Raw genomic sequence first — 24,210 nt, forward strand, 5'->3', positions numbered from 1 at the left:
GACCTAAAAGCGAATACATAGGCAGCCATTCAGAAACTGAGAAATTTGAGCAAAAGAGAAAGGCAGTGTAAGATAAAAAAATATTAGAAATATGAACATGATTGATATATATATATATATATATATATATATATATATATATATATATATATATACTACATATATTTATGTAGTTTCTATGTTTTTAGGTGAAATTCATAGTGGATTTGATTACTATTTTCAAAGATTCTGGTCTGTTACCTGTTGTTTAAGCATAAAACAGTCTTATCTATAGCTGGATACTTAGGTTACATTTACAGGAAAACATGTTATGTCAAGGCTTTAAATTATAATTTCATTTGCTCATTATTTTATTTTCAATATCCAAATGAGTTTATGTTAATGTGCTAGAACAAAAACCGACAGTGGGGTTTAAAATCAATACAGTGATGTGTTATCAGCACATTGTCTCATCCATGCAGTATAACCAAAAGAACATAAAAAAAGTGAACATTCATCTTAATTAGCATGGATATGGATCAATATTGACCTTTTAGTCCTAGGAAAAAAAGAAAGAATAAAAAGGGGACACGGTTTACGCATTTGCTTTTCTGTGATAAAATCCAGATATAATTTTATTTGAGAATGAAACTGTATTGTCAGAGGTGGCAACTACTACAAATTAGTGTATCTATTCTTTACTTATTATAGTTAGAATTAGATATTTTATTATTGGATATACTGGAACCAGTAGAGCATAAGTAGTTGGCATACTTAAGTACACTTCCTACTCTGTAGCATTCCCATTGAAATAAATGGGGTAGCTGCAGCCAGTCGCATGTTGAAAACTGACTGCTGCTATTCCTATCTTCTTTAGTTGGAGTGCTACAGTGAATGTACAGAAAGAATACTTAGCATAAAGTAGAGAAGCCTTATTTCACAGTTTTATATTTTACTGAATATTTAACTCAAATAACTTTAAGTTAATTGTTGTCCATTCAATATAGAATCCGGTATGCATTTTACTTAAGGTCACTCTTTGAGTCCCCACCACCCCCAAAATCTACAAAAGGGTAAAAAACAATGACGCTCGTTTGGATGGTCCAAAGGTAAAGGACATAATTTTCAATTTTTTTTGCAGAAACCGGACTCTTTAGTTGTTTATTTTTATCATGTAAAAAAACCTGTGTGATTTAGAACTCCTTAAACAGAAAGCATATGTTTTTTTCTTACAAGTTAACTTCCTTCTGCATTTTGGTAGGGCAGAAATATTATATTCCTTAGTCCTTTTTTTAGCTGTGGAGGTTAAGGGAATGGGTTTTATATACGGGCAGCAGAAAGGCAATTGAGATTGGGTTCTTGTATCCAAACAAAATCAGTTTGTCTCCTGAAATACATGACATTGTCAAACTGAGAAGGCACTGTATATGATTTTACTAGGTAATTAAGTACAACTGCACTGTGCATACCTATGGGTCAGTGTGTTTAACCTCTAGAGTAGGAGCAGTTGGTGTCACTTGACTCTGCCTATTTCTGACCCAAGTCCACCCTCACAGTTTTTGCCCCATTCAAGTTTCTTGGGAGCTAGACTCCTGATCTCAAGACACATAGTCCTTCTATCCTCTTATAAGAAGCAAGAGGAGTGTTCTGAGGGCTCCTCACATATGGCCATGATGAGCAGGGCGAGCTCATGCTTCATCTACTTGTCACAAACTGAGGTCAGTGTTTCAAGCTTAGCTTCCAAGAGGCTAGTATCAAAATGTAAAGGTTTATGTGATCAAAAATCAAAGTTTATGATCCCTAAGGAATTGATGACATCAAAGACTCCAGAATCTTGCTTGAAAGTAACACCATACTAAGACAGGGGAAATTGTAAAATGGTAGGATATACAAAGATAATACTCATTACACCACCTCTAAATTGGTGTGTACACCATGCATTTATAAACACAAGTTCCGCTGGTGACACCTGCTGGTAGGTGGAAGGGTACTGCAATACTTTTTTTTTAAGCGTACACATTTTTTCAATCAATGATTGATTCAAATTCAATCAATCATCTTTTTATTTTTTTAATTCCATTTTTGTTGCATAAAATGAGCATGATTTCTATGTGGAATCACAAGCAAGCAATAAGTTACCATAACTAGTAAAACATTGTACAATGTTTAAAGGATGTCAGGAAGGTTTCCATATAGCCATATAATCTCTAAATATTTTATTTTATCTACTGACTGGGATGTTACATTTCTGTATTATTTTTTAATAAAATATCTGATCTAACCTAGTGTACTTATAAGGAAATAAACATTATAATAAAATAACATTTTATTCTGTGCTGGGTTCTGTCAGCAGGTATCAGCAACACAGAGGTTTTTTCACCTGTGCCCCTATTGTTAAGATAATAACTTGAAAGTAAATCCACCGAACATATCCTTTTATTTTGTTGAAACACCCATTGTGGGTTTTTGTAATGTCAAGGTGAAGTATAGTATAGAGATAAAGAAGGATTAAGGAGGATTCTCTGTTAAGAAAAGAAAAAATATAAAGATTGTAAAATGACACTCCAGTATATTGGCAGAGGACTGTATCTACAAATGATTCATTAGCAGGTAACGTTAATTTAAGTTCCAAAGCTGTATTCAAGGAGAGGAACAGTAAATGAAGAATGGGGACCATATACTTTTATGTGAGAAAAATGCATACAGTAATTTAGGAGAATAACATTTGGATTTTGTTGAAACAATATACAACAAAAACAAATATATAGACAGCTCATAAGATTGTCTGTATGCATATTTCTCATATTGTAATAAAGTTTATGAGACTTCTGATTAGAAAGCACATTTGTAATTTTTATTAGAAGAAGATCTTATAGATTATTAATATGGTTCATTGACCCATTCAACAGAATTTGCAAAACTGAAGCAGTCCATAATATCACATCAGATTCATTTAGCCCTTTCACAATTCATCGGATGATAAATCACCAACAAGTAAAAATACTCATAAACAAATATTTCATATACTAAAACAACCTATATATTTTAGTTATTTGTTTTATGTGGAGTAATGAAACCTGAGTTTCTAACTTTCTATGCTCGGTATAGAATACATCTACAGGAATCAATAAAAGTAGCCTGGAACAGAATGCTGGTAGGGGGATCGGAATAGTGTCTGTTTAATGCTACGCAAGCCTTACCATGATGTTACCATATGCCTGAGGCATAAATCTGGTTGTAAAAATGTTTCTCCATAATAAGTATAAAAAATTGGTATTAAATTCTAACAATCGTAAAGTAAGCTATTACATTTGCGTGTGCATTGGTCTACATGTCTATGATACATTTAACTGTACTTTACAAAACAGATTTTACCAGGTGACCATCCTCGAAGGCAGTGTTTCAAGGGAGTATGCACATGAATGAGTTAAGAACAAAGAGTCCTTAAAACAATACATCACTTTCCTTGCAACATGTCTTATCCAAATGGTACCCCTCACTACCCACAAAAAACTCTAATGCACTTATCATATCAAAGGAGGTGTGGGTAACTTCATTAGCAATTCTCATTTTAATACAAAAATGCATTACATAATCTCCTCAAGTAAACAATGGATGTTAGATCTTTTCTGGGTCATGGGAGGGGCATTTAGGCATGCCCGCTCCTTACCTTATTCCTCTCCAATACCCATAGGGAGTTACAGTATCTAAAGTATTCACAGTATGTGCTGTGCCCCCAGTGTGAGCTCACTGCCTACTCCATGTGCAGTTTTATGACCCACAGTACAGGATACCCAGTATCATTTGGAGGTATCCTGCTCAGATGCTTTTTTATGAACAGTTGGTTTTAAAATGGAGGTAGGGTTGATTTCCATAGATGTTTAGGTCAGGTGATGTAATTTGTAAGATGTGTACATATCTAGATGTGTTATTATTCACACTGACATTGTTGTATCTTGCATACTGTTAAACTGGATGTGCTAACTTGTATACCAAAGTATATTAGCAAACTAAGGGTTTCTGTTGTGATATGATACTCACATGCAGTTCAAAGTGCTTCTCCTCTTGCATCTTCTTGTTCTTCTTTCTTCTCACTTCATCTACTACTTCTTGTGTCTTCTTTCTTCATCCGCTTAGCCTCCCAGCCTCTGGACACACCATCTCCCCAAATGGCAGAATGGGGAGAGGGTGTCTCTGTGGCTCTACATTTTTGTGAAAGTGCACAGCGAGGCCAGAATAATGCAGACAGTTTTGTAGAGACACATAGTTGCAGAAATGCTTCTCTTTTTCAGGGAATCTTACTTCCTTATTGTAGCTTCCCAGTGAACTCCCGGTCCACCTGTATTAAGCCTGTGGCTGTACATTCAAGGACTGAAAAGAGACGCAGTTGCCCAAGGCAAGTTGCCCATGCAATATGGCATTGGCCAGCCGTGCATTTTCCCTGTTTACCAGGTGGCCCACCCAGGCTACCTACTTTCATATATATCAAACAAAAAAAGGAATAGGGAGTGAAATCCAAACAATCCAGGATGAGTAGAAATTATGCTTTATTCCCAATAAATGTGGACAAACAGCAGAAAGAATAATGAAATAAATAATCTTATGCGCTTCATGCTATGCAGCACTTGACCATAAGTTTGATATATATTGACACAATTTTAATAGAAACCAAAGAAAAACGATATTGCTTTGATATACACTATATGGCTGAAAGTATGTGGACACCTGACCATCACACCTACATGAGCTTATTGGACAACCCATTCCAAAATCATGGGCATTATTTTGGAATTGTCCGCATTTGTTATAAAAGCCTCTACTCTTGTAGGAACGCTTTCTACAAGATTTTGATGTGTGTCTGTGAATTTATGCCAATTCAGCTAAAAGAGTATTTGTTGGATGAGAAGACGCGGCTCACAATTGACATTCTAGTCTCAACCCGAAGGTGTTCAATAGGGTTAAGTTCAGGTCTCTGTGCAGGCCACTCAGGTTCCTGTGCACCAAATTCTTCAAATGATGAATTGACCTTGTTTTGGGCGCAGTCATACTAGAACAGAAAAGGGCCACCGAGTTGAAAGCATACAATTGTCTAAAATGTCCTTGTATGATTTAGCATTAACATTACCCTTCAGTGGAGCTAAAGGGTCTAGACCAAATCCTGAAAAAACAGCCCCATTATTCCTCCTCCACGAAACTTTATAGTAGGGACAATGCATTACAGTAGGTATCATTCTCCTGGCATTAGCCAAACCCAGATTCATCCATCAGACTTTCAGAAAGTGAAGCATAATTCATCAATCCAGAGAACACATTTCTACTGTTCCAGAGTCCAGTAGCAGATTGATTTACAGTCAACACTTGGCATTGCACATTTGGCTTGTGTGCAGTTGCTTGGTCATGGACTCCCCACTTCATGAAGCTCCAAACACACAGTTTTTGTGAGGATATTGCTTCCAGAGGCAGATTGAAGCTCAGTAGTGAGTGATGCTACAGAGGACAGATGATTATTATGCACTATACCCTTCAGTACATGGCAGCTCCGCTCTGTGAATGCTTCCATTTCACAACATAAGCATCTACAGTGGACCAAGGCAGATGTTTTAGGGCTTTTCGTGAACTGACTTGTTGCAAAGGTGGCATCCTATGACAGTGCCACATTTAAAGTATGAGGTCTTCAGTATATTCTACTATCAATGTTTGTATGTGGAGATGGCTGCCTATGTTCTTGATTTTATACACTTGCTAGCAATGAGTGTTGCTGAAACACCTTAACCCAATAATTAGTGGTGTGTCCACATACATTTGGTCATATAGTGTACCACTTGGTATGAAGGAGGTTCATTGTAAGTGTCAAGGTATTTAATTTATTTTATTAATATAGGATACAACGTCCAGTTATCCATGACAAATTATCAGTAAAATATATATAACTATGTTGTTACCTTATAAAAAAAGAGGCGGCTACATATTAAAGAGCTATAATTCCTAAACCCTTCCTCCAATGTGAATACCCTCAAATTAAAGCTGAGAACTACATTAACTGTATTATCAGAATATGTATGTGTAAGTTTGAAGCCACACAGTATACAGAGGCATAAAGTTATACACTATGCTCAATCACATATCAACAGACACAACAAATTGAGGAAACCACAAAAAGTAAACAAGGATTCAAGGCAACCCTTCATATAGTGTACATTGTTAGGGAGCCACTGATAAATACACAAATTCACTCCCAAATATATAGACAGCATTTAGACTATATGGTAAATGGTAGATGCTGTGTTCTGTCATACCAACCCTTGCAGCTGTGGCCTACCTTACACTAATAGACATTAATATGTAGTTGGTCCCTCCTTAGCTATAGCAGCTTCCACTGATCTGGGAAGGCTTTCCACAAGATTTGGGAGTGCTTTGGTGGGAAATTCTGCCCATTCATCCAGTGGAGCATTTGTAAGGTCAGACACTGATGCGGGACAAGAAGGCCTGACTCGCAGTCTCTGTTCCAGTTCTTCCACACCAAACCCATTCAACCATGTCTTTATAGACCTTGCTTTGTGCACAGGGGCTCAAGGGGACCTACCAATTAGTTATAGAGAGCCTTGAAAAAATACTATACCCAGGTGCAACTAACACTTACAGGCTTGCTGCTGTTCTCATAAGGTGTGCTTCTGGGAGGAGCTTAAGGCGGAGTGATGGGTGGGGCAGTGGGATGGACATGGGGCAGGCTGATGGAAAGGGCATGGGGGGCCCCCATGCCCCTCCCATGAGTCTGCCCCATCAAGATTTCTGATGGTGGCTTGGCCCAGAATTATTAGACAGGATTAACTATGTGAGATCTTCCTTTCCATACATATGGTAATTTTCTCATTTACATTTGTTCATAATATTTTCCTGACACATGAGCAGAAGGCTGCAGTAAGGCACAAGAAAAAATGCTTTTTTCCAGGAATTTGATATATGGAAGCATTTGCATTTATATAAGTTTTACAGAAAGCCTTTTTTTGGCATTTTGGCTATATTTTATTTACTGGCGCCATTTGTACTATAGAAGCTAAATAAGTTCACTTTTGTTTAATTTGTATTTGTCAACATACACTTACTTATAACAGACTGCCTCCCCTTAACAAATTGACTAGTTGAATAAGAATAGCTACATTAATGCTATGTTTATTTCACTTCTATATATTCTATTCATAATTGCACCGTAAATTGCTAAATAACAGAAGGCTTTCTGTCAAGAACATAAATAACAAGAGGAAAAAGTCATCTTTGGCAAGAACATAGGGTTTTTATAAGCTGCACTGTAAGAGAACATTCTGTTAGAATACACAGTATCATAGATTAACAGCTGTACGATATAGCTATGTATATATATTATATGTTATTATCTCAATAATATTAGTAACACTGAACATTTCATAATGAGGCTAAACCTAAGTCGACTTCAAGGAATGATTGTATAAAAATAGAATTTCTAGGGTTTCTCTATTTAATGAGATAAAACCACTGAATTGATTTGTTCTTTGATCATTACAAATATGTAACAATTATTTAAATTAGAAACTAAAAATGTCAGCTTTGTGGTTGTCGATGCTCATGTCCTTGGGTTGGGAAAGCATGGTCTGTTAGCAAGGACTATAGAAAACGTAATCGCACTCTAATTGTAACATACTTGCACTATCTAATATGTTAAGCAAGAACACCATAACAGATCTAGCAGATGTAATTTATGTATTTAGCTTAATCATTCAAAACTTTACAGAAACATTTTTTGTGTCACATTACAATGAAAAAAAGATGAATAAGGCAAAAGTAAATAATTATTTATTGGAAGGATTTGTTCAACAGTAATAGGAATGATTTTCCTAATGCAGCAGGGTCATTAAAGCACATTTTAATTGCTATATAAATGTTAACAGAATAGAATGGACTTCAAAGCCTCGCTGGACCTATGTTTCTGCCAACTTCAACTAAATAAAAATGCACCCTCCTTAAAAAAAATGCTGGACTCATTTTATCAACATATTATGTTAATTCGTAGACACAGCTGATCCATTAATATAACCTAATATTTTTAACTCAGTAGAATGGAGAGGATTTCATCACTTCCAACTTGGTAACTGTCTGTTGAATGTAAACAACAGATTGAGCCTTTTATAAAATGATTTACCCTACCATTAGCGAACTGGAAAATCAATGTTTTGAGGGTCATCAAAGATCCAGATAGCAGACCAAATAAAGAATTTATCCTCATTATTAATGTGCTGTGCTACTGTATGTGGTAGTGATTTTCAACAGGCTCATTCCAGGTTGATGAATGAGTTCCTCTTTAGAATAGACTAGCCAATGTTGTAGTTGAAGAAAATGAAGGAAACCATTTAGAGATTTACATGACTCCATTAACATGTATCAGATTGTATCGTTCCATGAACATCTGTGAGCAAATAGGGAACAAAATGTCTGGAACTAATGGCATAAAATAAAATGATCTGGTAGGCTATGTTTTAGAACATCAGTACCCAGTCTATTGACTATAGTGGAAAGAAATAGGCCACATAAACCACATTCTTTTAGTGTAATTCAGGCCCTTGAACTTCTACTTTGGTCCTCGTTGAATTGGATGTGAGACTTTCTATTAATATGGATGTTTTTTTAACTTCATTAAGCCGCAGCAAATGTAGAAAAATATATTCCAAAACACTTACCTAATAAGCTTTTCCATTCTGAGAAATGAAATGTGTTATTGGAATTTATGAAGCCTAGATGTCAAAACAGGGTCTCTTGTTCAGCCCTTTAAGTAGGTACATCTCTCAGTGATGCATTTACAGTGTTATCTCACTGTTTTTAGTTGTGTGAGCTAGAAGATAAATGTGATGTTGTACAAACTATAAGGTAACATTGCAAGTGTCCTTATCTTTAATATTACCAACTGTGACTATGAAAAACAAATAGTGGTGGTATTTTCTGAGATACATTTTCAATTTTGGTTCCCCTTTCAAAAAAGGTTTCATTATGTGCAACATCGAGTGTTCAGTTTATTAGGACAGATTCTACAAAATTAAACAGGACTATTACCCTGGAGTCCTAGATGTCAGTTGTTAGACCAGTGTTCTTGACATTGGGTGGTGGTCATTAAAAGGTTAATTTTACTGGCCAGACTCTACTTAGGTCAGACCCAGCTCTGAGTTTTGTGAGTTTCAAACTAGGACATACAAATGCATTGTGAGTTCAATGTGAACTAGTATGTCCTCTCATGAAGCTTGCAAAATATTCAAACTTCCCCTGAAAATATATTGAAAAAAACAAAAAATAATGCAACACTTAAAACAGAGAAACAACTGTCACCCTTCCCTACCCTGTGGTTAGGAGGGTAATGAAGTAAATCTGGGGGATATATGGTCCTATATATCTCCCAAATCCCCAGCTTACAGGTGAAATATAATAATTACCCTACTGAAGGCATGGACCTCATATCCATGTCCCCATCCTTTGCCCATCCTTTGAGGAAGTTTAAATACTGTAAAGCTTAGGTTAATAGGTGATCCTAGGAGCCCCATTTTCTTCTTTAAATTATTTTGCATTTTAATTGTATAGAATGGGAGGACTCATAACTTGCACACAAATAGCAGGTTAATACATTAGCCTTCTTTTTAAACAAGCATACACTTGCACCTCTGTCTAACTCATGTGAGTCTATTGCTAAAAAATCACGTTTTTAGCCAACTTGCAAGTGCTTACAGTTTACTGAAAAATCTGTCTGTAATTACATAGAACATTTTTATCAAATACCATTTGGGTACATAAATGACAATGTTTCAAATAATAAAAGGAGTTTAAAGTAATATACATGCATATCTTCTTGAGAAGATATATTATTAAGTCTGTTATATCTAGCTACTAAAGAGAGCCATGCAAAGTGCAAATTAGAAGAATAAAAATTGACATGTTTTAGCATACATTATACAATTTATGAGTACGGTATTAACGTTAGCATGGGCAAAATCACACCAGGATATTCTGTTTTGTAAGTACAACATTAGCATATTGATTAAGCACAAATGTTCCATTGAAGAATCGAGTGATTGCATTCACTGTGAACATTTATTATCATAGTGAATTAGACAATGTTCAGTAACCATCACAGAAATTATGAAAATTCTATACTTTTTTTTTTAAGATTGACCTTGTTGTAACATAGTAATGGGTTTCAAATCCTATTCAATATTTTTTTAAACGTTATACCTTTTAATGCTAAAGGAAGTGTGCAAGCCAAACCAAACAATGAAATCAAGTGGCAATTGAATATAGAAAGAACACTGTATTGACAGTTAATATATATTCCTTTTGCAAGAAATGCCATTTAAAGAGCTTTTAAAGCTCTTTTATAGTAATAGACGAAAAGTAATGCTTCAGATACAATATGTACTGTATTTTTTGCAAACTAATTACCTATAAATAATTTAACTCTTGTTGTTTTAATTACTTTAGAACCCGAACATGAGTTTAACAATTGTACCTTTTCAAGTAAACAGAGAGATGTTCAGTACATTCTAATTATGTTTGTTTCAGGGACATGTAATTTTTTTGTATTTCTACCCTTCGTTATTTTGTTTTGTAAACAAATAGCATAATAAAGTGAGCCTAAATTAACATAGATTATATAAATGATAGGTTTTTGAGGCCCTGTAGCATCATAAATATCAAAGAGAGGAGAGTCTGTTGCTCTCTCTTTTGTTGAATTGTTTGAAATATTTAGGGGAAAACCATATTTTATCAGTTTGAATGTCATCTAGGCTAGAATATTAATTTGCTAAATAAAATTCACTTAATTCTATGCATAAGTGATAAATGCTATTATTTCTAAGCTATTTCTTTACTGAAATTGACAGATCTTTTTAGTTTGGTACATTTCTGATACAGGCAGTGTATGAAATATGCTGCAATCTTTGTTGCTGCCAAACAATTATTATAGCTGTCCAAAACCTAGCAAGAATATTTACATAACTGGTTTCTAATAGTTCTATTCAATATATTTTGTTTCATTCCAAACAAATACGCCAGCTTCCACCCTCCCATTTTCCTTTAGGTAAGTGTTGCCCAACATTTTACTGCGTAGCACCATATATCATATAAAATATTCTATGGATGCTTCAGCTGGATAGCCCAGATATCAGACAAGAGTCAATGGCAAATATAAATCAAAGCTAATTGAACATCAATCCTCCCATAGATTGCAACTGGAAAAATAATTAAAAAACACTGTGTGAAATGTTAACTCAGTAAATTAATCTTTGTCAATGTATCTGTTTTTCCATTTTTGATTATGGGAGGTTTTCTATTAAATTATTTAGGTTAGCAATATTCAGTCCAGGAGAAAACAACCGAGATCAAATTTAGTAGGGGAGATGTTTATGGAATGTATATGAAACCAATGAAAGAGAGACGGAAAAGATTTGTTGATGTTCAATCCTGTAAATGCGACCTAAAATGCTTGTTAGCCTTGACACCATTGTCGCTATATATTGAATTACAAGAAAATGACACCAAAAGCCTTCAGGAGATGGCCCAAAGCCTTGAAATCATAACCAGTAGCCATCTGGTAAAACTGTTTAATCCCACATTTGAGATTGCATTGTTTTTCTGGCAATGTGTGGGGCAATTCTGTAACAAAATTACATAACTGGGTCATTAGGATTAAAGAAAATGCAAGTCTATTAAGTTTAATTTTCCAAGATATAATTAACCCATGTGTTAACCCAGATGAGGACAGCAGCTCATAACAAACTTGACCATCTCAGACTCATGAGATGGAGTAATCCATTGATTAAATTATTATCTATGCAAAAATAAACTTTCTTGTCAATGCAAAATGCAATCTGAATAAAACATTTAAAGTATCTGAGGTCATCACCTTCATGGGCATTGCGTTCCAGAACTTTACTGACCTACGTTTAGAGAATGTCCTTTTGTGTCAGGTTGCAACTGTGGCTTTGTGATGAAATATACAAACAATGGCTGGGAGTCAGGCATTTAAAATTCTGCAGCCCATAGGCGGGAGCTGCAAGGGTGGATCTTAGAAACGTATCTCTCGCCAGTGTGGCCAGGGTGAGAAGTCTCCAGAGTTGGTACTGGATACTACGTGATGGATTCCCAATAAAACACTTATGGCAGTGAGTTTTACAGCCTCCTGTGTGTGAAGAGAATTGTATTTCTTTTGTTTGCTGGTTATTAACAAGCTGTGAGTCTCTGCTGTTAATAGTTTATTTGACTGCAGAGTGAAATAAAACTGACTTTATTTTGAACCTTCTGTGTCCTGTCCTACTGTGAGAGTACCTTGCAGAGGCACACACACTAACCCAGGCTTATATGTATGCATATTGTGATGACAACCTAGCATGTGGCTCTCTGGATGCTTTCTTGATGTTCTTAACAACTGAAATATTTTATTTAAGCAATTTATTAATGTTGCAGCTCTTCTTTGTACTCTTTCCAGGACAGATTTTTTAATGCTTTGCCAAAAACTGAATAGCATACTGCAAGTGAAATCTTGTTAATGACTTGCAAGAGTGCATAATAATGCAATCAGGGGAGGGCTGGCAGCCTAAGGCCTGGAGGGCAAGTCGAGTGAAGTGGCTCCGCCCCCTCACACTCACCTTTCACCCCTCACGCTGCTCCCATCACTATGCGGCCATCAGACTGCTGGAAAACTTATCTAAACGGCTGCTGGGTGCTGATGCCACCGGCCGGAGCTACTTTAATCCTTTTTTTTATTTATTTAATGTGCTGGATCGGCTTGCCATATTAAAAATAAATAAATAAAGTATTAAAGTAGCGCCGGCTGGCAGCATCAGCACCCAGCGGCCGTTTAGATTCAATTTCCAACAATCTGATGGCCGCATAGTGATGGGAGCAGCGTGAGGGGTGAAAGGTGAGTGCGAGGGGGCGGAGCTTTCACCCATCACTTGGCGGCCATCGCATACGGCCGCTGGGTGCTGATGCCGCCGGCCGGCGCTGCTTTAATACTATTTTTTTTTTTCATTTAATAGCCGATCCGGCTTGCCATATTAAATTTTAAAAAAAAAAAATTAAAGTAGCGCCGGCCGGCGGCATCAGCACCCAGCGGCCGTTTGCCCCCCGGCCCAGCCCGCCCCTGAATGCAATCCGCTCTTGTATTGACTCACTTTTTTTCATATAGTTTTATATTCGCTTTTTTGCTGTTACTTGACATTGAATATGTTTACTAGCTGGGACATCTAGTACTAAAGATCTTTCTTAAGGGCACACTCTCACCATCATATGCGCTTTTAGTAGGAAACCTTTAAATTTCCATGTAACTCCCCTTGCATGGAGCAATTTTGAAGACCCTTAACATGGATTTACCTCTTTCCCTGTCCCTCAGCTGAACACATGTTCTGTTGCCTGTTCCGATGTTGTATACTAATTGCCAGGCAAAAAAAGACCTGGCTCCAGGAAGTCTAACAAGAAAATGCCCCAACTGATTTCAATGGACATGCTTCCTGCCACTGATCAGCTGCAGCAATGGACCTATTCTATTTTAATTAATTGTGTCACATTTTCATTTCTCTAGTACAATGACACACACAACCAGAATGTAACTCCTTTAAAATCCTATGGAACTATCATTACGTTCACAAAAATTGGTCAAGATGATTATTTTGACTTAATAGTAAGTCCAACCTTTTTGCAGCCTGATTCTCCCATATCTGCAGGAATCAGCAATCCTGCCATTGTGCTATATGATCTTGTATAGCAGCGCTGTGTGAGCATTGTAACACCTTCACAGTTTAGATAACTCTTGATTACACTGTCTGCAATAACAGTAACGTGTGGATCAGGTTGTGTTGTGTTAAAATAGAGATATTGAATAGTTTTACTTGGTTGTGTTGGGATCTGAAGGTTTTATTTTTAATGTATGAGCTACATACTGTTTTTTTTCAAATATATTAAAATAAGGAATACATTTAACCCAGTGGTTATGTTTAGTATGGATTCTAGTGCAATGTTACAGTTTTTAAAGTCAGAAGATTATATTTTTTTATGTTAGCAGAATAATGATTATATACATAGAAAAAAGCCTAATGCATTTAAATAAAAATGATTTTTGATAATACAAGTAAGACTTTTTATTATATTAATATACATTTTAATCAATTTTATTGCTCTTTGCTACAAAGACAGTATTTGACTGAATGAGATTGGACTACTTATTCAAGTTATTAAATTATATAAACCTATTTGGGAAATTTATAAGAAGTGTAAAAAATAATAGACCTTGAGCTGAAAATGAATACATCTGACTTATATATGAACCATTTATTTATGATGTGCTCTTTCTTCACTTGATTTTCATCATTACAGTTGAGTCATTGGTATATTAAAGAAATATATTTGCAACAATTTTAACGCTAATGGCTTAGAACAAAAACCATTTTATATGGTGCTGATTTCTGTTTTAATAAAATCATATCTTTCTCGCACTGGCTTTTGTTTCTGTGATTCATGGTTACATTTGACAGGGTTTATAAAAATACTTTGAACGTATGCCTTGTGGGCTAGTGGCTGATTGTTGCTCCAGTGGCAGTTTGAATGCTTCAATGTGTGGCAGTTTGTGGCTTCTGACGTAATATGCTCAGCCATATGCAGAAACAATGCATACAGGTGCTGGTAGTAAACTCCTTAACTCTTAACAGTTAATCAGACTTTACTTATTAAAAAGTTAAATGGTATTCTGAAATGATATTCATTGCAAAAGCTGATTTGTGGCAGTGCAAGAGACAATTGTTTCAAAAACAATGTATACCGCCCTTAAGGGCAGGGTCATGTGAGGACATCATACACATGACCCACAGCTAAACACTCAACACTAACACACATGCACACAAACATCAAACACACCCAGATACTCAAACACACAAATGTTCAAACATTAACACGAGACACATATCCATACCCAGGGAAACACTAACATAATATCCGAAGAGAGGGTCGCTATATTCGATCGGGTCCAGAAACATCTCCCGGCTATAGTCTGTTTAGTTGAAACACATACAGTAAGAGAGACGCAAAAAAGGTTAATGAGAAGATGGGCCCAGGTTGAATTACACTCCTCTTTTTCAAATTACTCGGCAGGTGTTTCACTATTTTTTCATCGGAAGATCCCGTTAGTGATTCGGAATAAGAAGATTGATGAGAGAGGTAGATTTATTTTTGTACATAAATTATTTTTGTAATAATTTACAACCAGGAGATGATTCTGGCCTTTTTTTTACATTTCCCCTCAGCCAATAAATAATTTAGTATTATTTATCCGAGGTAATGAACATCTCCCACTGTTTCTGTTTGGGGACTTTAATTGTATATTGGACCCCGAGAAAGATGTGGTGCGGATGGTTAAAAAATCTCATCTTAATGTAAATTATCAGACCCCATTGCTGAGAATAATTGAAGAGTTTGGATGGAACGATCCATGGCGGTTAATGAATCCTGATTTACAAAGATTTTCATGCTACTCTACCACGTATCAAACTGCATCTAGGATTGATTTGGTAATTTGCAATGATTTGGGGATCAGGTTTATTCATAAAATTGTTTATGAGGCTAGGTCAATTTCAGATCATGTACCACTAGTAGTGGATTTGTCTTTTGGAGAGATGAGAAAAAATGAAGGGAAACTTTTTAGGTTTAATCCCCATTGGCTGACACTATTTGAATCTAAAGAAATTAATATACATAAATTAAGGGAGTTCTGGGAGTTTAACAAGTCATCTGCTACTCTGTCCGTTGTTTGGGACACATTAAAGGCATTTTTGCGAGGATTGCTCCTTAGAGAGCTGATTATAAAAAAACAAAGTTTCTTACACAAAGAAGAAGTTCTGAGAGATATAGCACTTGGTAGTGAAGAAAATTTCGCAAAAGATCCCTCAGGGGACAATTATAAGTCCATGAAGGAAGCACAGGATAAGTTGGCAGCGCTGGTAACAGAAAAAGCACAACATAAGTTATTTTTTAGAGGTCAAAAGAACTATGTAGAAGGAGGTCGGCCGGGGAAATTATTGGCGAATCTGGTTAAGGCCCAGAAAGATTAAAATGAGATTCTGGCAATTGAAGATGAAGATGGTAGGGTAGTTAATACACCTAGTAAAGTACAGGCTGCAGTTGTTAAGTTCTTTTCTCAACTTTATCAAGCAGCCCCAGTAATAAGCCAGGGGGGCATAGTGGAATATTTAAAAAATTGTTCATTGCCTAGGATCTCGGAAGAACAGAGGGTGGCATTAGGAAGGGAAATTTCAGTGGAGGAGATGAAAGTAGCCCTTTCCTCTTGCACATCCTCATCTGCTCCAGGGGGAGACGGACTCCCTTTTGGGGTCTATCAGGAATATGCTGAAGCCCTCCTACCTATGTTATCTTCTGTGTTTTCGGAAAGTTTGAAAAGAAAAGAGCTACCAAGTTCTATGTTTGAAGCAATAATTATTCTTATTCTTAAAAAGGATAAAAATCCAGCCAAAGTAGAATCATATAGGCCAATATCTTTGCTTAACGCAGATGTGAAAATTCTCGCTAAAGTGTTGGCTAATAGATTGGCAAATTGCATTACTGATCTGATTGGAGAAGACCAGGTAGGCTTTGTACCAGGAAGACTTTTGCATTCTAATTTGGAAAGAGTCTTTGCTAATCTTCAATTGGGGGGGATTTCTTCCCACTCCATCCTGTCTTTGGACGCTATGAAGGCGTTCGACAGGGTGGAGTGGGGATTTTTTGTGGCATAAACTACAAGCCTTTGGTTTTGGGGAGGGTTTTTTGAGTTGGGTTAAACTTATGTATAGTTCTCCAGTAGCAAGGATTAATCTAAATGGTAATCTTTCGGATGCTTTTTTGCTAAGTCGAGGAACTCGGCAGGGCTGCCCACTTTCGCCTCTTTTATTTATATTATATATCGAACCATTAGCTCTGAGTATTCGCAGGAATCAGGAAATAAGAGGATTTGGCCTTAATGGTCATGAAGATAAAGTTTTACTGTATGCAGATGACTTGTTATTATTTTTGGAAGATACTGCAAAAATGCTCCCAATAGTGATAAATATGGCGGAAAATTTTGGCAGATTGTCAGGCCTTAAGATCAATTGGGATAAATCAATACTTCTTCCACTGAATCCCGTAAGAATCCCTAGGGTTGAGGGTGTTAAGATTTTGAGACAAGGTGACCCTATGGCATACTTAGGGATTAAAATCTCGAGTAAAATTGATTTGTTTATGAAACAAAATTTTACTCCATTAGCCTCTAAGATTAAGAAAAAAGTAGCGATTTGGGCTAAACTTCCACTGTCGTTAGCAGATAGAGTGGCTCTCATTAAAATGATTGTTCTCCCCCAAGTGTTGTTTGTCCTTTCTGCCTCGCCAGTGTGGATCCCAGATAAATGGTTTAGAGGCTTAGAAGCCTCAATGAGTAAACATTTGTGGGGCAGAGGCAGAGTTCGTATGAAATACGCTAAGTTTACGGCTCCTGAGGGTGAGGGCGGTTGGGCATTACCTTACTTTAAATTATACTTTTTGGCCTCAAAAGTTCAGAACTTGAGAGCTAATGGATCTGGACCCCTAATACAATTTCTTTTAAAATCTACTGGGTTTTCTAATCCTATTGAAATGTTGGAGACAGATTTGTGGCTGAAAGGGGATTTGAATAATACACTTTTGGTGAAATTATATAGGAAAATATGATATGAAATTAAATATATTTGTAGAATTGAGGGGAGTTTACCCTATACACGTCTATGGCATAATCCAAGATTTCAGGAATTTCACAAGGGATTAGGAAGTGATTTTTGGTTAAAAAAAGAGATCTGTTTTGTTAAGCAGTTGTTTGTTATGGGACAGATTAAGGATTTTAATATTCTTAAATCTGAATTTGAATTGGATAATAGGCACAAATTTTGGTATAACCAATTAGTACACGCATACAATTTCACGGAAAATAAGAAGATTTTTGATGTTAAAACACATGATTTGCTTGAATTCTTACAAAAAAGCGTTAAGAGAAAAAATTCACTTAGTTTTATTTATAAAATATTACTTAGAGAAATGGAAATAAGGTTCCGCGGCAACATTAAGAGGAAATGGGAAGAGGAGATTGGTCCTATTGATGAGGCTTCTTGGAACCGTATTCTAAAGAACACAGGGTGTTGCACTACAAATAAACAATATCAATTTATTCAACTTAAAATTATTTACCGGCTTTATTATTCCCCATTTCAGTTATGGAAAATTAACTATAGAGAAAATGCAGATTGTCCTAGATGTGGTGCTCTCGACGCGGGCCTAATACACCTTTGGTGGGAATGTGCTCTGATAAAAAACTTTTGGGATGATGTATTTAGTTTTGTTAGAACGAAATTTAGATGTAATGGTGTAATGGACCCTAAGGTCGCGATCCTAGGAGACGTGGAACATTTCGGTAGATTAAATAAACTTTTTAGAAAGATCCTCTTCTTGGGGAGATTATTGATCCTTAGGAAATGGTTCGATAAAAAAGCCCCCGTTCTAACCCAGTGGTTAAATTTGATCGATCGAATTATAAAATATGAACGATATAGAAGTCTAGAGTCGAGAAAGAAAAAGAAAGAGTTCCAACTCACTTGGAGTTTGTGGTAAAACAATTTTGTTGTTTTTTTTTTTTTTTTTTTTTTTCCTCAGACCTTGCCTTGAGGGGGTGGGTGATTGTACTGTAATTTTTGATATATTTCTATTTGTTCTCTTTTTATTGTCTTAAAAACAAAAGAATAAAGAATCTAAAAAAAAAAACAAAAAACATAATATCCGAAAGGTGCTAACATACAGACACACACACCAAAATATCTAGGCAGACACACATGCATACCCTCACACACACTAACATCCCCAGGCAAACAGACAATGACATGCATACCCAAAAATCAGGGGTGAGTCTAGGTTTAGTAGTACCTGGTCGAAGTATTTCTATGGCCCCTGTAAGTAAAACATACACACATACAAACACGAAAACTTGCTCTACTAACTCTAACACTCATGCTAACACCCTATACAAGTATACATGCATGAAAAAAACATAATAACCACTGGCACAGGCACTGCAATGAATAACAGCAGCAAGTTTATTAACGGGCATACAGACAGGGAAGCAAATCTTTGGTCAGATCCAACCCATTCTTTATGCTATATCGATGTGCCCAGCATGCTATATAGGGAGTGTAGATGCTGAAATAAAGGTATTTCCTATTCAAGTTTTACTGCAGTTTTGTTGTTATTGTTTAAGGAATTACACAAGAAACTTTTTCTACAGTTGTCCTTAAAAAAACAATACAAAAACAAACATACAATCATCTAAGTAAAAAAATATGCAATTGTATAATAGCAATGTGTGGTTTTCATATCAGTGTGGATTCTTTGTACATTTATTTTTCAGACTATACATAACAGACATACTTCAGTCATTGCTGCTAATTATCACCCTTTGTAGTAGGTATTTCTGAGGTGCTTTTACTTGTGACATCTGTCTGATGAATGTGTTAAGCATTGACATTCAATATTTTCTTTGACCCCTAATTACATTTACTGAACAGAGTCTTACCTGTTAATCATTATCTACAGTGTTCAGATGAAGAGCCCTACATAGTAACAGGTATTTAGTGCCTTATCTTACTATAAAATACATGGAATGCTGATTTTTATTTAGAACATTTAATTATTTTATATTTGTTTATAGAATGTATAGTTTTATTCAGTAGATATTTCCATCAGCTCTGACCTGCTAAATGAGGGCTGTGCCTGTAAAATACCGGTCAGGTCAGGTGAGAGTTTAGCTATATAGTTTGTATAACAGCCCATTAATTAGCATTAACTACTTGACTTTATGGGAATTGATTAAAATTAAGACAACCCCCCCCAAATTTGAATATTAATTTAGGAAAAAAAGAAAAAGCCCAAATATCAGACTACCCTATAGAAAAAAAAGTTTTACTAGTAAATATTAATTCACATGTAAACTATTTTTTTAAATTCATTATATGCCACTCTGCCTCCCTAATAAGCCACTCTGCTCCCAGATATGCCTTTTAATCCCCTATTTGCCACTCTGCCCCCCAGATATGCGTTATACACCCATATATGCCACTCTGCCTCTCTAACATGCATTTTAACCTCCTATTTGCCACTCCCCCTGGTATGCCTTATACCCCCTATATACCACTCTGCCTCCCAGATATGTCTTTTACCCCCTATATGCCACTCTGCCTCCAGAAAACCATTGAACCCCGCCCCCATGCCACTCTTAACCCCCATGCCACTCTTAACCCCCCCGACTTACCAGTGCATCCCTTTACTTGTGACCCGTGTTCAGACTCCCTGGTGTCTAGTGGGACAGCCGGTGAAGGTCTGTGCGATGCAGACCTCCGCTGCTGGTGGCCAATACTTTTGCCGGGGCTTCTATTACTGAGCACTGGCATCACATGACCTTCCGGTGCTCCACCATAGAAGCACCGGCGGCAGTGCCGGCAGCAGCGGAGGTTGTCTGTGTGCATCCTGCAAACCTTCACTGGCGCACAGACAACCTCTGCTGCTGCCGGCACGTCTGCCGTGGCTTCTATAGTGGAGCACTGGAAGGTCATGTGATGCCCGGCACTCTGTCATAAAAGCCCACAGAGGAAGTGCCGGCAGCAGCAGAGGCTGCCAGATTCGTGTCCCCTGCAGTGCTGCGGGGGATCTGGATCTTAGTCTGATTAGAAGTTGACCTCGAATATAAGACGAGGAACATTTTTCAGAGCATTTGCTCTGAAAAAACCTTGTCTTATAATCAAGCAAATACGTTACATTGAATTAAGTTACATTTATATTGTATCAGTAGATTCTGTAGTGCTATTTGTATAGGGAAGTAGGGGCATTTTGTGGACCAAAAGCTGCTTCTCTAACCTCACAGGGCGGCAGATGCAAGACTTCCATTAAAGACAGATGCCTCTTGTTTACACTTAAATCCTGAGGTATCCATTTCCAAGACTTTCAATTTCCCCAACTGATTTCAATGAACATGCTTTCCTGCCACTGATCAGCTGCATCAATGGACCTATTCTATTTTAACAATTATGAGAACCGAAGATATGCTTAAAGTATGCTTCAGCCTTTAAATGTTTAAGCCGATTTTAATATATTGCTTTAACATCATAGAAGTATATAAACATGATTCAACGTCATTCAACTTTTAAACTACGTGTGCCTCTGGCCTTCATCAAAGTGTTCTATTTATCGTTTGCCAAAAAGGGATTTCTTCTTTTCTAAGTACATCCTTAGAGTCTCTAGGGTGTAATTTATCTTGTCCTGATACTTTGTCACCTTTATAATAGTTCTAATTGCCTAATTATCTGCTCCAGCACAATCATAAAGGCTTTTAACATCTAATTCTACCCTCAGGAAAATATATCTGAACATTTTGTATTTGGCCATTATGATATTGCAGCTAGAGAGCAACAAAGTCTTCCTGGACACTTTACAACCTTTCACTGTCAGAAGTTCATGCAAAATCACATAAAAATAGAGTACTAATTCATGAACGAGTTTGAGACGGCAGTGACTTTGAATTTTCCAGGCAGTTATTGTAATCAATGATGTCATTAATTCTTGTGTGATTCAGTTAGGATGGCAATCAATTTATGGATTCTCATTTTTGGTTTTCATTAGATCAGAAATCTCTGCTGGTTGTTCAAATGCATGGCTCAGTTTCCATTTTCTATTTGAAAATAGTTTTTTCACTTGTTGTTATGCTAATTAATGGATTTTGTATTTTAATAGTTACTATTATTGTTATTATTATTTATTGTTTTATATAGCGCCATCAAATTATGTAGCGCCGTACAATGGGTGGACAGGCCAAAACAAGTAGTATGTAACATAACAATTTGACTTACAGAGACAACAGGTGAGGAGGGCCCTGCTCAAATGAGCGTACAATCTAGAGGGATTTAGGGCGTATTACATAATAGGTAAAAGTGTCGTCGTTAGGGATGGACCAGCCACACTAGTAAAAGTAGGAGAGGGATTAGGAAAGGTGAGCGAAAGGAATATGGGAGGGCGTTAATGTGCAATGTTGTAAGCGTCCTTAAAGAAGTAGGTCTTGAGAGATTTTGTGAAGGAATAAAGGCATGGAGAAAGACGCATAGGCCCGGGGGAGAGCATTCCAGAGGATAGGGGCAGCCCTTGAGAAATCTTGTAAGCGTGCATGAGAGCTAGAAATCAAAGGAGAGGATAGAAGGAGATCATTGGATAAGCGGAGAGACCAGTGTGGTGTGTATTTAGAGATGAGTGAGGAGATGTAGGTAGGGGGACCGCTGTGAAGCGCTTTGAAAGTAAGAATAAGGATTCTGAAATGAATCCTGAAGCACACAGGCATCCAGTGAAGAGACTGACAGGGAAGAGGTGTTAGTGAAGCGATGGGAGAGGAAGATAAGTCTGGCAGCAGCATTCATGGTGGATTGTAGAGAGGTGAGACGGTTGAGAGGGAGACCAGCTAAAATAGAGCTACAGTAATCAAGACGGAAGATAATCAGGGCATGGACAAGGGAGTTAGGAAGGGACGGATGCGGGCAATGTTTTTTAGATGGAGACTGAATGTGGGGGTGAACGAAAGGTCAGAGTCAAGGGTGACACCAAGGCAGCAGCATGAGAAGTTTTGGAGAGATTCAGTTTCAGGAAACGTGCAGACATCCGGGTAGAGACAGAGGCGAGACATTTAGTTACACAATCTAAGACAGAAGGAGAGAGATCTGGAGAGGATAGATAGATCTGGGTGTCATCAGCATACAGGTGGTATTGAAAGCCAAAGGATGCAATTAGTTTGCCAGTGAGAAAGTGTAGAGAGAGAACAGAAGGGGTCCTAGAACTGAGCCATGGGGTACCCCCACTGAGAGGGGGAGGGGAAGTGTTACCGGAGACAGAGACGCTGAAGGTACGATCAGAGAGGTAGGAAGTGAACCAGGAGAGAACACGAAAACCAAGAGCATGAAGTTTAAGGAGAAGAGGGTGGTCCACAGTGTCAAACGCATCAGAAAGGTTCAGTAGGAATAACATGGAGTAGTGGCCCTTGGATTTGGCAGTTAGTAGGTAATTTGTAACTTTAGTAAGGGCAGTCTCAGTAGAGTGTCGAGGGCGGAAACCAGATTGAAGAGGGTCAAGTAGGGAGTTAGAATCAAGAAATGTAGTTAATTGTGTATAAACAATTCTTTCAAGAAGCTAAGAGGTGAGAGGAAGTAGAGAGATGGGACAGTAATTGGACAGATCAGTCGGGTCAAGGGCTTTTTCAAGATTATAATGGTAGCATGCTTGAAGGAGGATGGGACAGATCCAGTAGTGAGGGAGAGGTTGAAGATATGAGCTAGAATAGGGACAAGAGTAGATGAAAGAGACTGGGTGAGATGGGAAGGGATCGGGTCAAGGGGACATGTGGTTGGAAAGAGGAAAGAAGAAGAGAACGTACCTCCTCTTCAGATAATTGATGTAATGTAGTGAAGGGGTCAGTGGGTAGGAGGGCGCATTGTCAGAGGGAGGGTGAGGGCAGGGTGGTGACTGTACAGATATATCATATCTGATAGTATCAATTTTTTTATTGAAATATGTGGCAGAGGCATTAAGGTTAGTGGAAGGGGTAGTAGGGATAGGCCGAAGAAGGGAATTTAAAGTGCTAAAGAGTCGTTTAGGGTTATGAGACAGGGCGGAGATGAGGGAGGTGAAGTAGGTTTCTTTAGCAAGGTTGAGAGCTGAGTAGTAGGAATGTAGCATAAATTTGTAGTGCAGAAAGTCAGCCAAGGAATGAGACTATCGCCAACTATGCTCAGCAGTGCGGGAACAACGTTGTAGGTGTCGGGTTACAGTCATGTGCCAGGGTTGGAAACGTGAGCTTCGTGAGGAGCGAGTAGTAACTGGGGCTACATCCTCAAGAGCAGAAGTGAGAGTGGAGTTATAGAGAAAGGTAGCATTGTTAGGGCATGACATGTTAGAGATAGAGGAAGGAGAGGGAGTAAATTGGTTGAGAGCTTCTGAACGTTAATAGAGCTGAGGTCTCTGGTTAGGCGAGGATAAGGTGCAGGTGAGTGAGTAGGAGGCAAGGTGAGAGAGCAGGAAAGGAAGTGGTGGTCAGAAAGGGGGAAAAGGGAATTTGAGAAGTAAGTGAGTGAGAACAAGGTCCAGGGTGTC

The sequence above is a fragment of the Spea bombifrons genome, chromosome 5 (genome assembly GCF_027358695.1).
Source record: "Spea bombifrons isolate aSpeBom1 chromosome 5, aSpeBom1.2.pri, whole genome shotgun sequence".
NCBI classification, from domain to species: Eukaryota; Metazoa; Chordata; class Amphibia; order Anura; family Pelobatidae; genus Spea; species Spea bombifrons.